The sequence below is a fragment of the Rhinolophus sinicus genome, linkage group LG02 (assembly GCF_036562045.2).
Source record: "Rhinolophus sinicus isolate RSC01 linkage group LG02, ASM3656204v1, whole genome shotgun sequence".
NCBI lineage: Eukaryota > Metazoa > Chordata > Mammalia > Chiroptera > Rhinolophidae > Rhinolophus > Rhinolophus sinicus.
The window spans coordinates 95115213-95130626 of NC_133752.1; the positions used below are offsets into that span (position 1 = coordinate 95115213).

Sequence of the window (15414 nt, forward strand, 5' to 3'; positions counted from 1 at the left end):
TTGGGATACAATTTATTTTTAAAGTCATCTCTGAAACCCACTTTAGCTGCATTAGTCATGCCCAGATTAACCAGACAGTGCTCTTGGAGTTGCTCTGATAGTGGATCAGAGCAAAGAGCTTATTTTGGGTGCGTGTCATTTACGAATTAGGGAGGCCTTTTCACTCAAGTTCTGAAGTCTACACACCTGAACACAAGAAAAGACAAACTTCAAGTCTAACAGACTGCTTCAAAGAACCCCTTGATCACAGTCCCAAAAGTTCTGCTCAATGGCTACAAACACAGTTTTCAAGTAGGGTTATAATGGAAAAAGAATTTTGGGGGAGATTGAATGAAATGAAGTTACATCTGTTCAGCCAAGTCAGTCTGTGAATACAATTTGGAAACTGCTTACTTCCACTGAAAACAACAAGGTAAAGATGGGGGACTTACTTTTACTAATGCATACAAGTGAAAAGCAAAAAGCTCTTTGGTTTTCTTAATTTTCTCTATTCTCTATGTCTGATGGTGAGTGCGCAACATTTTTTCCTTTCCCCCTTTTTAGAAAGATACCATTTCTTTCATTTTGCCATTTTTCTGTTTTGCTTCTGGTAGGTATTGAAAGTCTGAGAAAGACAAGTAGAAGCGGACATTTTTCTTCCTGTTTCTTAGCCTTTGGTGACGTTTTATACTATGACTTCTTTTTGCATTTGTGTCATCCTTCCCTCTGTTCTGAATGTTCTCTTTGTGGTCCCAGTGATTCTGAGCACCTCAGAGCATTGTTCCCAAGTTAACCAGAAACTCCTGGAAGCCAGGGCCAGTGTATCTGCCTTCTCATCCTCAGCGAGTCTAAACCAGCCCTACCCAAGTCCCTACAGCCAGAGACTGGATGGAGGGCACAGATAATAACAGATACCCCTTTGTTGTCCTCTTAGTTCAAAATCTCTCTTTCAAAACTGTTTGCACTTTCAAATCTTAAATTAAAATAGTGGTTTAGGGCCCAAGAAAACATGTTCTCCTTTTTCAACTGTTCTATAGACAGTGCTGTTGAATTGCCAAAACCCAAGCATACATGGAGACGGAGAGGTAATGAAGAGAGTAGGGAGTAGAAGCATGCAGTGTAGACAATGTGATGTGTCTATACTGTGATATTCACTTAGTACATTCTGAACTCTAGTCAATAGTACAGAGGGTTATTAAAACTTTTTTCCTGCGCAAAATGATGGATCTGTGAGAAATGCAAGAAACATTCTAGCAATTACCTTTTCATAGTAAATGTTGTGTCATGGCAGCTATGTTTCATAGAAGCCTTCAGCCTAGTCTAGGTGGTTGACTCAGACATAATTTCACCCCATATCATGTAATCCAAGATTCCAAGCTCCCTAACAAGCATGAGTGCTTACCAGGCGTGATCTGAGGAATGCGTCTCACTAACCAAAGCGGAACTTATCCTTCCACTATATCCCCCTCCCTTCCTCCATTGTTTAATATACTTGTAAAACAACTATGAACAACTAATTATCCAATAATTACAAAAAAATTCACCTAAAAAGAAATATATTGTCCTAGAAAATAGATTATTTCCCCTCACTGACAAAGACTCTTTCCTTGATTGAGCTTTAGACAGGCTCCTTTGAGCCCGCTTTTCAACTAGACCTTGTCCTTGGGCCTTGTCCTTGGCCTGCCTAGTCTAGTTGTCACAAAATTCCTACTAAGTCAGTTTAGTGAGAATCCCTTCCACCACTGATATCTGATTACCCTTAAAATCGGATCAAATTCCTTATCCCCTATACTTGATTTCTGGTCACTCCAGCCTGCCTCCAGCAAGAATCCTGTTAAATGGAGCTAGCAAGAGTCCCCCTACCCTTGATGTTTCCTCTTAGTTAGTGATTTTCCATCTATTGACCCTCTCACTCTGCTCCTTGGCTAAAAATCCCATGCTGCCTTTACTATATTTGGAGTTGAGCCCAATTTCTCTCCCCTACTGCAATAGTCCTGAATAAAGTCTTCCTTACCGTTTTAAGAAATGTCAGAATATTTTTTTCCTAGCACTACACAAATAACCCAAATAATCTACTACTTAAAGCTTATTTAGAGCTCACCTCTATGAATTGTCCATTGGTATTTTGTTTTCATTTTTCAGAAAGAATTTTATGTATTATCTTTTATTGCACATATAAGATCATTGAAGATGGAAATGGCAAGTCATAGTACGTTTAAGGCAACCAAAGAATGCCAGAGCAAATGAGTATTTCAAATCTACAGTTAATAAAACAAAAGTTGTTGCCTGATTAGATTCAATAATATTATAACGGTGAGTTCTTGAAGTTGAAATTCCTAGAGCTTATCTTTTCAACCTTCTTATTTTACAGCAGGGAAAAATGAAGGCCCAGAAAAAGTAATGATTTGCCAAAGGTTTTTTTTCTGTTTTTGTTCGTTTGTTTGTTTGTTTAGTTTTGTTTTGTTTTTTGCCAAAGGTTTTAATAAGTTCTTGGCAATACTGATTCTAAGTGCAGGTCTTTGCACTCTTGGGGAAATTGTCTTTTCACTTCTTAGGGAGGTGTGAAACTGAACTGATTAGTTCCTCAAAAACAAACAAAATGTCTTCTTTATATGTGGACTCCACCAGAGCTTATGCTCTTCCCCAAGCCCTCCCCCAGTAACCAGCACAGTTCTGGGTGCCATGAAAGTGGCCAATACATCCAGGGTAAAGAGGTGAGTGCTGGGGTCAGGCTCTCATCTGAGCACTCTAGGGGCCTCATTTCCTCACCTATGAAATGAAAGAGAACACACACTCCCACAAGTGCTCTCTGATTTACAAGGCACTGTCCCTTCAGGATCCACATGACCTGGAAAACAGAGCAGGTATCTCTCATCCCCATCCACCCCTAAGAAAAGTAAGTCTCAGGGAGGCTGTCACCTACCCTGTGTTTATATAACCACTGGGTGCTGGCATCATGACAGGAATCTAGAAGCAGCCCCTGACTCCAAACCATTCACTCCTTCCTTAATCCCATGCTGCTGATACTCCAGGTGATTTCTAGGGTCTTCCACAGTTAGAGACAGAAGATGGAGGAGAATGAGGGACAAGGGAAGGAGGAGGAGAGGTAGTAAAGGCAGTTAAACCTATGGCTTTGTGTGTGTACATACCTTTCTACGTCCCCTTACTAAGATGATTCATGATACAATGTCCTTATTTTATCACTGGCACAGCTGAAAAGAAAATAACTTATAGTGATTATAGAGTCATAGTACTCTGAGTCTATGTACTCTGGGTATATATTTCCCAGAGGACTGCGAATAATCCAGAAATCATGGCAGACTACTGGTTTTGGGCAGTAACCCCAGTGGCTGGCCCCCTCTCCTGGGCAGAATCACATGCGGAGTGCCTTGTCCTTGAGGCTAGCTCCTCCTCCTTCACAACCTCACAGGAATTCTCCCATAGTCCAGCCAAGTCAGAAACTGTCTGATGTGAGGGAACTCTGTTAACACAGGGAGAGAGCAATTTCTCTCTGTCTGGAGTGTGTACAACATGGAAAACATAGCATAGATTAGCTCTTAAATCCCTTCTATTTTCCCTTTTGTGACAAGATTGCAAATGATCTATTTTTTGCATTTGTAATTAGAGGTTAGAACAGAGGGGGAGGCCGTAATTCCGGGAGATCAATTGGCAGGAGTGGAGTGGCTGCTCAGTATCTCCCTGCTGTAAGTCTCCCAAATGCCTCCCAGGAAGCTAAGGCACCAGGACCTAGGCCTCGCCCAACCCCATTAACTTCTTTCCCATTGGGAGAGACTCCTGCTTGCCACTTAGAATTCCTTCCCAATTACCAAGGGGAAGCCTCAAAAGTAGAAGCGACATTTCTTGTCATTCCCGTCAGCCCTCAACTTTATTTGGAACAAATCATAAGAATCCTATCCATCATACATAACCCCTGGGCATGCATGTAAAAGTCATAAGCACTTGCAACAAGAGCTTGTGGTAAGTCAAGAAGCACTGCACAGAGAAGTAAGGATTGCTAATCATCCACATCTCATTTTGTCTGGAAAACAAATTCCAAGGAAATAGTGACAAATTATTGAGTACTGAGCAAGGTGTCTGCACATGGGAGGTGCTTAATAAATACTTGGGAAAGGATTCTTGGCTGGGAAGATATTATAAAATGTATAGGAGCCGAAAGGTAATTTTGTTGTATGAGTTTCTTCCTGGAGAATCCAATCAGCCCACGGTTCTTCTGTCTTTGGCCAAGTCCCTGGGCCCAGAGAGATGCCCCCAGAGCTGGGAGCCGGGCAGAGGCACACCCTCTCAGAAAGGCTCCAGCCCCCACCGCCCCAGGCTGGGCTGAGTGATGGGACATCTTTTTGCTTTCCCAGGGTATCTCCTCTGCTCTGAGAGCATGTCCAGCTGCAACCAAGAAATTGGAAGGCCTCAGAAAATGAAAGGTAAACTTTCCAAAAGGCTCAGCTCCTTTTCCAACCCTGCAGGAAACGGTTTATGTGTTGGGTATTGGATAGCAGTTTGGGCCCAGTTAACACATCTCTCCCACCACAAATCAGCCCATTGCATTCTCGATGACATTGGCCAAATAAACTCCGGGATTGCAAGGGGCTGCCTTTTGCTGAAATGTAAAACGAAGATGGGGAAACTGGATATAGGACATTGGCCTGAGAACCAGGAATTGATCTGAAATCCACTTGGAATCCTGCTTCTGTTCTCTCTGCCGTGAAAATACAATTTTGGTTACATAGCATGTGGATAATACCACACAGCCGTCTCTTACAGTCATTCCTGTCCAACTTAAACCAGCTTGCAAAGAGTTGCTGACAGCCAACAGCTGAAGAAAGACATTTTCACTGGTCATGGTGACCAGATGTTTCTGTGCTGAAGTCTTACATGGGTTACGGCATTTTAGGCTCTCTTTGCAAACTAAAACCGAACATTTGTTGCCAGTTGGAGAAAACAGAGAAACATTATACAAAATGAGGTTCTAAGAAAATATAAGCTCCTCTTGGGAATTGCTTTACATTTCTTAAGAACACGTGCCATGATACCCAGAGTAGCAAGGAAAAAACTCAGATGTGCCACTTGTCATTTGATATTACTTTTGAGAGGATCCAGCATCTTTCAGGTAAATGTTTGACGTGGCAGATTTCTCCCCTAGATTGCCTCCCACCCCACTTCTCCTCAAGATGACATCTGGGTGGTCACTGATCTGCACTATCACTGGGCCCTGTGAGGAGACCACTGGTGGAGAACTGTGGGCATTTGGCCTCTTTCTAAGGAGGAAGGGAATATTATGCTGGCACCATAGCCCCAGCCATTTGTCTCTGACCATCATTTCCATGTGTTCTCTGGCTTCTATGTTCTGACCCCCAGGTTTCTGTCTGTCCATCCCTCCCCTCTTCAGCTCCTCTTGCTGGGTCATTCAGTGAGTTGTAGATGGCAACAAACTCTGTGAAGACTGAGGAGAATCAGGAGCACCAAGTGCCGTGGCCACTGGCCCAGACACCTCCCTCTGCCAAAGCTGTATGACAGCTCCCTGGCTTAGCAAATGCAGGTGTTTCCTGGAGGTTCACAACCTCCTCCGTGCTATACCCAGGAAAATGAGCCACTGGTTCCTGATGTCTTCAGGTTTTCCAAAGTCTACAGCATGTTTCTCGCCTTACCAACTCTTCATAGTCAAGAGCACAGAGAGAATAAGAAGCTCAGCATTTGCCCTCTCCATCTTACTTCTTCTCCAACTCCCCACATACTACCAGTGAAGGGAATGGACTTTTGTTTTATATTATATCTGCCTTCTTTACTCCAGACTTATGATGGGCCTAGGTATCAGTTAGCTATTGCTGTGTAATAAATAACTATAATACCAGAGGAGCATAGAACTTGTGAGCATTTAGTTAGTTCACATGTTTGTAGGTACACTGGAGGTTGGCTGCTTGAGGCTGGGTATCATTGGGGTGGCTCTGTTCTATGTGTCTCTCATCCTACCTCTCGTACCAGAGGGCCTGCTTGAGCCATAGCCTTTTTGTGTGGCTGAATCACAAGTGAGCAAGTGAAAACACACAAGGCTTCTGAAGACCTAGGTTCAGAACTTGCACTATCACTTGCCCCTCGTTCAAGTCAAGGCAAGTCACATGGCCAAACACAGCGTCAAAGGGGTGGGAAGTACACTCTGCTCTTTGGGTAGGAGCAACTACAAAGTCACAGGGCAAAGGAATGAATTCAGAGAGGGGGAAAGATTTGGGGGAAATGATAGGATCTACCACAGTGTAGGGTGGCATTTGGGGAGTTCTTTAAAAAATACTAGATCCACTACATTCATCTAATCCCTGGAGCCAAAAATGCATGGCTACTTGACCTAGTGGTAGATGAAGGGATTTTTTAGGGAACATGTTTGTCCTTTCCTCGTCTTATTGAAGGATAAAAACAGAAATCTTCACCAGCCTGCCAAAGTGTACAGATTATTTATGAAAGCTGCTCCCCTCCCCCATGCTGTCCACGTTACATGAATGCTTTACAAAGAGAAGACAGCTTTTCTCCAGAGGGTCCTCCCGGCCTCTGCCTCCTGCATCCCACTCTTAGAGGATTTCCAGCACCAGATTGTGAAGGAACCTGCTCATTAAGCTACAGACTAGACTGAACTCCATTAACTTGTCCATTTAATGGGTGTGCTTTGCCAACCAAGTGCCAGCCCCTTCCTTTACACAGAGATTACAAGTTATAGTCTCACCTACGTATAATAGACTAATAATAAGAAGAATACAGATTTATTTTTGCTGCCTAACGTGAGGATGCACAACACCTAGGTCTTTATCAGAAACTCTTGGTATGGGAAGAAAACCGCAAACGGTAATACTCAGAACAGACATCATGATCTTCTGGGATTGAACACGGTAGTAGGATTATCTCTGTCTCCAGAATTGCCTGATTATTTAAGATTAAACATACCAAAATACTATCGATAGTAAAGCCAGAGGGAGCATATGATTTAACAGGGAATATAAAGGGTGCCAGGAATCATTTTAGATAATAATATTAACTAATACTAATCATTTTAAGTAATAATGCTAACATTTTGAGTACTTACATTTCAGGTACTGTTCTAAGCATTTACATACATTAGTCATTTCTCTATAATCTTTCTAAGGTACTATAATTATCTCCCCTTTAGAGATGAAACAAACGTTAGATAACTTGCACAAGCCCAAGGTTACTCAGACGGGGCCTTGATTCCAATCCATATATCTAGAAATAGGTGGTCGCCATTCACTTTACGCCCCAGTGAAAGATAAATTATGGAGGTTGCAGGTGGACACAGGTGCCTGGGTGGACCCTGGGAAGATTCAGGCCCACAGGATGGCTAAGACCTTCTAGATTCTAGAAACATCCTGGTGCTAATTAAGCTTAAACCACTCTGTCCCCCCGCCACACCATGCTGTCCACGGAAACACCATATTCCAATGTGTCTGGAGTGCCCTAGTCTTACAAAAAACAGCTCCTCTTCCCTTTGCATTCATCTTTTCCCCCTCCCCCCAGTCCTCTTCTCCTCTCTTCCTTCCTTCCGTCCTCCCTCCCTCCTTTCACCAGTGTTCTGAATCCTGTATCTCTTCCTTGATCCCCCTCCTCACTCTCCCATCTGGGGGTTGGCAGTGCTCTTCTCTGTCAAACCCATTAGTAGACAGATGAAGCCTTTCCAGGAACAGTTCCAGAGCCTCCCCAGCGAGAGGCCTCCCAACACCAGAGCTGGCAGCCTGCCTCGTGTCTGCTCAGAGGTGAGCTATTCTGAGGTGCTCAGCGCCCCCTAGTGGGCCCTTCATTATGCCAGATCCCACAGACACCATAACCTTTTTATCTACAAAGGAAGATGCCTTTAGTTAGGAGAAAAAAGGTTGACAAAATAATGATTCTGTTCTAATAATACAACAAAACCACAGAAACCTTCTCTGCTCCCTCACGTCCTAAAATATTTTTCGAAGAAGGTAGACAGAGTAAAAACAAAAAAGTTGTTAAGCAAAGAGCCACTGCATATCACAGCAATGTTCAATTTGTCTAGAGCTCCTAGTAAGATTCCATGACATAAACACAGAGTGAAACAGGCTATGGAGTAAATATTGATGCAGAGATGTGACTGGAGAAAGAAAAGTGCAGGAGAAATGTGGATCTGGCAACAGCTGTGGCTCGACCCAGCTGTGGCACTTTGAGCCTGATTTATACTTGAACGTAAGTTCCAATATATGTAAGTTCAAAAGCAACAAGTGTAAGTTCAGGAGTATCAAGAATGATTTTTTGGGGGATATGCAAGCAAGACAGTCAGTATTTGCTTCACAAGCTGCTTCTCTACTGTCACCCTCCCCAGGCAGTAAAGCTATAAACGCAAAACTTGGAGAGAAAATTTTTTTTATCTTGCGCATAGTACCCTTCCTCTGAAGAGCTACAGTCTGCCAAGCTACACAACTGCCTTTGGATACTCTGAAGGAGTCCCAGCAGCAGATTCTGGCTCCCTCCACCTCATTCTCTTAAAATAGCAGATTGTTCCAAATGAAAATGTCTCCTATACAGTCAGCCTGAGATGCAAGCAGATTGCTTTAATTTTTAACTTTGAAAGTCAGGTCGTCACAACCTAGAACTCTGGGAAACATCATCATGAAATCTTAAAAGCTAAAAGCTTGTGCATGGACAAAGTAATATGTTCCTGTATCAATCACTCATGCAATCCTGTACAAATGCAATTTTTAACAGATGTTAGTGCATACATGAGCTGGTAGGGCATCTCCATTAATAACTGTCTGCTTGTTCTGGGAGACTGGGGAGACCTCACCTCAGTTACAAGTTCAAGTTCAGGGTAGGGTGGGAATAGTATTTCCATTTAGACATTTTTAAGGTAACATTAGTAGAGGCTTAAAAATTCCTGACAAGTGGTAGGACATATATATGTGACCAGTGTGACAGTGTTCATGTGGCAGCAATTACTCTTTGGTGTGATTTGATACATGCTAATTCCTACCTTGGTCAAATGGATTTGATTTGAGGTCTCTGGGTCTCATAGTGACAACAGGGAAACTAAGAGGTATGGTGACATTTCCCAAGAAAGCACAATTCCCACACCTGTCCCAGAGGAAGAACAGGCCATCACTGGGGCAGGGTGGTGGTGGCTGCTCCAGGCACAGGGAGAAACTGAGGGCACCTAGGTAGGCAGGGGCCGCAATAGCCTGGCGCCAACCTTTTTCTTGGCAGTTGCCCATCTCATTAACAGAAGGAAGCTCAAGGAGAGGGAAAGACTCTTTTCTGGTCAGGGTGGGTATACACGCTCTTGTGGCTATTCCTGGAGGACAAGGCCCAAAAACAGCTACTGAGAATGCTGATACCAACACTCACTCTTAGGTGAAGTTCTTGTCACAGTTTTATAGGAACCATTTGAATTCAGACATGAACATATATTTAAAATGCGGGTCACGGAAGCTGTGTTTAAAGCACATGGAAAATAGAAAGGAGATAGGGATTGGGTGATTCAGGGGCTAAAATACTTCTGTGTGCAGTATTGAGTTTACTGCAGTTCAAGAAATAATATGCACAAGTTCTGGTTGTTTGTTTCCAATGTGCCCTTGGTCATAGTTGGGTAATAAGCTGTGGGCTGTGCCCATGTTCAAGCAACTCTCCAGAAGACTGGCTACTAACCACCCAATTTATTGACATCATTGTCCAATTGTAGACAGTTAAGTAATTACTGACATCATTAACTAAGGCCAAGGAGTTGTGACCCTCAAACCACCAGCCACTTTAAAAGTAATTCCTAATGTTCCATCCATTAACTCTACCTTGCATTAGCTAAAGCTGGATATACTCTGTTACAAGAAGCTAAAGTGTGTTTGTTCACTGCTGTCATCGCGTGATTCAGACAAGGTGCTTGTCCTCACACTAGACTCACAGAGCAGCAGTTCTCCAAGAGCAATGGGCATCAGAATCACCTGTATTCTGGTAATGACTGGGCGCCACTCTCAGAGTTGTTGATTCAATAAATTTGTGTCAAGACCGGAGTATCTGCATTTGTAATAAGTTCCCAGGTTATATTGACTCTGCTGACTGGGTCTACCCTTTGAGGACGACTAACCTAGAATCTGAAGTAATCGCCCACTTAGCCTAGCCAGATTCTTTCTTTCCCAATATTTGTGCACCAAGAAACAGCAGAGACTACACTCTCCTGAAAAATTAACTTCCACCTTGACTTACAACTGAAGGAAACACGCAGTTTTGAGAATTTCTAAATTAAAATCTTTTCATCAATAACCCCTGAAATTTCCACTTTAGCGTTCTTCGTGCACGGGAGAGATAATCAGCAAAAAACAAGGAAACACTAAATTCAGAAAGGGGTTACCTTCCAATGGCAACTGCCACCACATTGAGGGCATATGAGCCAAATACAGTTATGCTCAACTGTTTTTTCTCTTGTCCTGTACACTGAATATACTCAAAGTCAGCAGAATCTCTAAGATGTCTGGGGCAAAGAACAGAAATAAAGAGTTATGATCTAAATGCAACAATTCAAAAGCAAGGAAAGAGATTCAGAAGCACATGCTAGCCTTATTATACTAAATTGCCCATTTTAGCACAGGATATTTAAATTGAAAAAGAGATAGCAAATTCTATCTGTATCTATATCAAAATGATTCTCCATTTACTCACTGGCCTCCAGCCCCGTGGATTTGAAGACTGATGATACAAAAGGACTAATGTGTAATTAATGTACAATTATATGCTCAGGGTGCACCTTTAGCTGAGTCCTTTGTGTCAGGAAGATGCCCTCAACCATGAGCTTGGCTGTTGTGTCTTGAAGGTTTCACACTTGGCAAAGAGCTTAGTCCCATCTGCGGAGAATGATCCAAGATGGCAGAGTAGATAAATACTGTGCCTACTTCCTTCCATGAACACATTACAATTACAACTAAATTATAGAACAATCAACTTGAAGAACCATCTGAAGTCTAGCTGAACAGAAGTTTTATAACTAAGGCTATAAAGATGCTACATTGAGACTGGCAGGAGGGACAGAGATGCAAAATGGGCCGGCCCCAAACCTCTGTGTGGTGGATGAAAAATTGTGAGGGATATCTCGGCCAAGGAGGTTCCCCACGGAGGAGTGAGGGACCCCAGCTTCACACCACTCTCTCCAGTCAGGAGTACTAGTTCCACGAAGAGGAGCCCCCACAATACCTGGTTGCGAAAAACAATGGGGATTTCTACCATTTGTGTGGGAGGAAAGGGAAACCCAGCCATCTCTTAAAGGGCCCATGCACAGATTTATTTCCTCGCAGGCACTCACCCGAGGCTCCAATGGAGGGACGGTGACTCGAGAGGCATCTGAAACATACGGGGAGCAGACTGAGGTATGTGGTCTGGGGAGCCAGGGACGGCCTGGAGAACAATCAGCATTTTCCCTGTTTGATTCCTCCTTCCTTGCAGCCAACAGGCAGATGCCATCTTTCCCGTGTTGAACCCACCCCCTACGCTTACAGCCAAATCTGAATCTGATTGGCTTGGTGAGCTTTGAAGCTCTGCCCTGCTGACTCACTGAGACCCCGCCACACCCATCTCCCTACCACAGGAGGCTTTATCAGCGGCTGAACCTTACTGGAGTTGGCAACCGGCAGAAGGCAGCAGCAGGCCTCATTGTATCCTAGCTTTTTGTAGAGCTACTGCAGGCCCGGTACTGGTGGCAGCCATCCTCAGTTCTCAGCGTGGCCTCTCCCACAGACCCCCCAGAGCCAACACAGGTAGTGACCAACTGTGGATTACTTTGTAGCTCCCACCAGGTAGTCCCAGCCAGTCACAGGCAGTGGGTGACCTGGGTCTGCACTAGAGCCCCTCCCAAGAGACCCTAGAACCAACATACTTGAAGGTTGGCTTCAGACCACAGCAGAACACCACCCAATTAGCCCCATAAGTCGCACACCCACAGGGCAGTCTCAACAGGCACCAGAGCCCACTGGGGAGAATCCCACTCTGTGTGATAAGCCCCCCCCCCCAGCAGAGCAGCCTGTAAGCTATGAACATGGCCAAATCCCACAGCCAATCAGCCTGAGCGTCAATCCCACCCACTGACATGCCAATAGCAATCAAGGCTTAAATATAACAGGAGGGTACACACAACCCATACAAGGGACACTTCTGGAGCACCCAGAGTAGGTGACCAAGGAAACTGTGCCACTGGGCCCCACAGGGCACTTATTACTACATAAGGCAACCTGGCAAGAGACATAGCAGATCTACCTAATACATATAGACAAACAAAAAAAGGCATGCAAAATGAGGAAACAAAAAAGTACATCCAAAATGAAAGAATAAGAGAAAACTCCAGAAAAAGAACTAAATGAAATGGAGGCAAGCAACCTACCAGAGGCAGAGTTCAAAACAATGGTTATAAGAATGCTCCAGGAACTTAGTGAGAACTGCAACAAAGAGATAACAAGCATAAAAAAGACTTTAGGCCGCTCGGCCCGCTCTGCTCCTGTTGGGGCATGTGCAGGCCTGTGTGTATAGGGAAATGGAGCAAGTGCTGCCTGATGGGCAGCCCTAAGCCCTCTGGCCAAGGTCCCGCCACTTCCGCCGCCAGCAGCCTCCTTCTCTGGACCTAGCAAATGTGCAATACCAACATGTCTGTGTCTGCTGATGATGCTGAAGCACCTCACAGATTCCAGCTTTGGAACAAGAGACCCTGGTTAGACCAAAGCCATTGCTTTTGAAGTTGTTAAAATCTGTTGGTGCACAACAAGACACGTATACTATGAAAGAAGTTATATTTTATCTTGGCCGGTATATTATGAATAAACAATTATATGATGAGAAGCAAGAGCATATTGTGTATTGTTCAAATGATCTTCTAGGAGATTTGTTTGGCGTGCCAAGCTTCTCTGTAAAAGAACACAGGAAAATATATGCAATGATCTACAGGAACTTAGTAATAGTCAATCAGCAGGAACCATCAGGTTCAGCTACATCTGTGAGTGAAAGTAGGTATCACCTTGAAGGTGGGAGTGATCAAAAGGACCCTGTACAAGAGCTACAGGAAGAGAAACCTTCATCTTCACATTCGGTTTCCAGACCATCTACCTCATCTAGAAGGAGAACAATTAGTGAGACAGAAGAAAATTCAGATGAATTACCTGGTGAACGACAAAGAAAGCGCCACAAATCTGATAGTATTTCCTTTTTCTTTGATGAAAGCCTTGCTGTATGTGAAATAAAGGAGGTACGTTGTCAAAGAAGCAGTAGCAGTGAATCAACAGGGACTCCATCAAATCCGGATCTTGATGCTGGTGTAAGTGAACATGCAGGTGATTGGTTGGATCAGGATTCAGTTTCAGATCAATTCAGTGTAGAATTTGAGGTTGAGTCTTTCAATTCAGAGGATTATAACCTTAGTGAAGAAGGACAGGAACTCTCAGGTGAAGATGATGAGATGTATCAAGTTACTGTGTATCAGGCTGGGGAGAGTGATACAGATTCATTTGAAGATGATCCTGAAATTTCCTTAGCTGACTATTGGAAGTGTACTTCATGCAGTGAATTAAATCCTCCCCTTCCACCACATTGCACTTTGTGAGAATTGGCTTCCTGAAGACCAAGGGAAAGACAAAGGGAAAATGCCTGAGAAAACCGAACTAGAAAACTCAACACAAATAGAAGAGGGCTTTGATGTCCCTGATTGTAAAAAAAAAAAAAATACAGTGAATGATTCCCAAGAATCATGTGTTGAGGAAAATGATGAAAAGATCACACAAACCTCCCAATCCCAAGAAGTAAGGACTACTCTCAGCCATCAACTTCTGGTAGCATCATTTATAGCAGCAAAGATGATGTCAAAGAGTTTGAGAGGGAAGAAACACAAGACAAAGAAGAAAGTGTGGAATCTACTTTTCCCCTTAATGCCACTGAACCTTGTGTGATTTGCCAAGGGCGACCTAAAAATGGCTGCATTGTCCATGGCAAAACAGGACATCTTATGGCATGCTTTACCTGTGCAAAGCAGCTAAAGGAAAGGAATAAGCCCTGCCCATATGTAGACAGCCAATTCAAATGATTGTGCTAACTTATTTCTCCTAGTCTATAAAAGTAGAATTATATATTTCTAACTATATAACCCTAAACATTTAGACATGAAATTTTATTTTTCACATGTATCAAAGCAAGATGGAGCCTTAGTACATGTAGATTTGTTTTCTGTAGTGTAATAGTCCCTACTTTGTAAAAGGGAATAGTTAATATTTATTTTCTTTAGCGAAAACTTCACTTCTGTTTATATTTTATATTTAGGTTTTAATGTAATTTGAATTGGATATATAGCTCACCCTTTACTCCTGCCCCTCATAGTTTAAATAATTTCCACCTTCTTAAAAGATCCCAGTCGGATCTTTGTTTTTTAAATGTTGTCAATAAAACATTTAAATGTAACTTGTTTAGTTCCTGGCCTTTGCTTAAAGCCAGTATTAGAAGCCAATGAATTCACAAAGACTAATTGAGAAATTTAATGAACAGAAGGACTGTTTATTTTTAAACTAGCTGGAAATGTCAGAACTTCTAAGTTGTCTAGAAATAACATCACTTTTTTTAAAGAATGATAGGGTCAGAACACAGGATTCTAAAATATCAAATGCATAGATTAATATCTTGATTTTGCACAGCTAGTTTGTGTGTCAGTTACTAATGGTACATAAAAACAAAACCTACACACACATATATGACTTACCCATATACATGTAAATAGGAAAGAAATGGCTGAAGCAATCAGTACCTTAGCCAAAGAGTGGACTTCCAATACAGTAAAACTTTATTAATTTGGGGTTTGCAATACTTCAAGTATAGAAATAGAATTGATTCTTTCTGAGCAGAGTTAGTATTAAAAATGAGATTATAAACATTTAGGATATACAATAATTATGTTATTTAGAAAACATTCACATCTGCAACATTTACGATGCATTAATGTTGTCTTGAATGTCTAAATTTTGGGGTTAGTATACATAAATTTATTGATTTATGAATAAATAATTATTAAATGACAAAGAAAAAGACTTAAAAACCATTAAAAAAACAACCCAGTGAGAAGTGGAGAATACAATCACTAAAATGAAGAACACACTAGAAGGAATCACCAGCAGACTAGATGAAGCAGAGGACTGAATCAACAATTTGGAATACAACATAGCAGAGAACACCCACTTGAAACAGCCAAAGGAAAAAAGAAATTTTTTTTTAAATGAGGATAGTTTAAGAGACCTCTAGGACAACATCAAGTGTAACAACATTCTCATCATCGGGGACCAGAAGAAGAGAGAAAGCAAGGAATTGAGAAACTATTTGAAGAAATAATGACTGAAAACTTTCCTAACCTGGTGAAGGAAATAGACATACAAGTCCAGGAAGCACAAAGAGTCCCAAACAAGA

General features: G+C 42.4%; 1 pseudogene; it reads left to right on the forward strand.

The window, feature by feature from the left end:
- The first annotated feature begins 12593 nt into the window (after positions 1-12593).
- LOC109452214 (E3 ubiquitin-protein ligase Mdm2) lies at positions 12594-14073 on the forward strand (annotated as a pseudogene).
- Positions 14074-15414: the final 1341 nt, after the last annotated feature.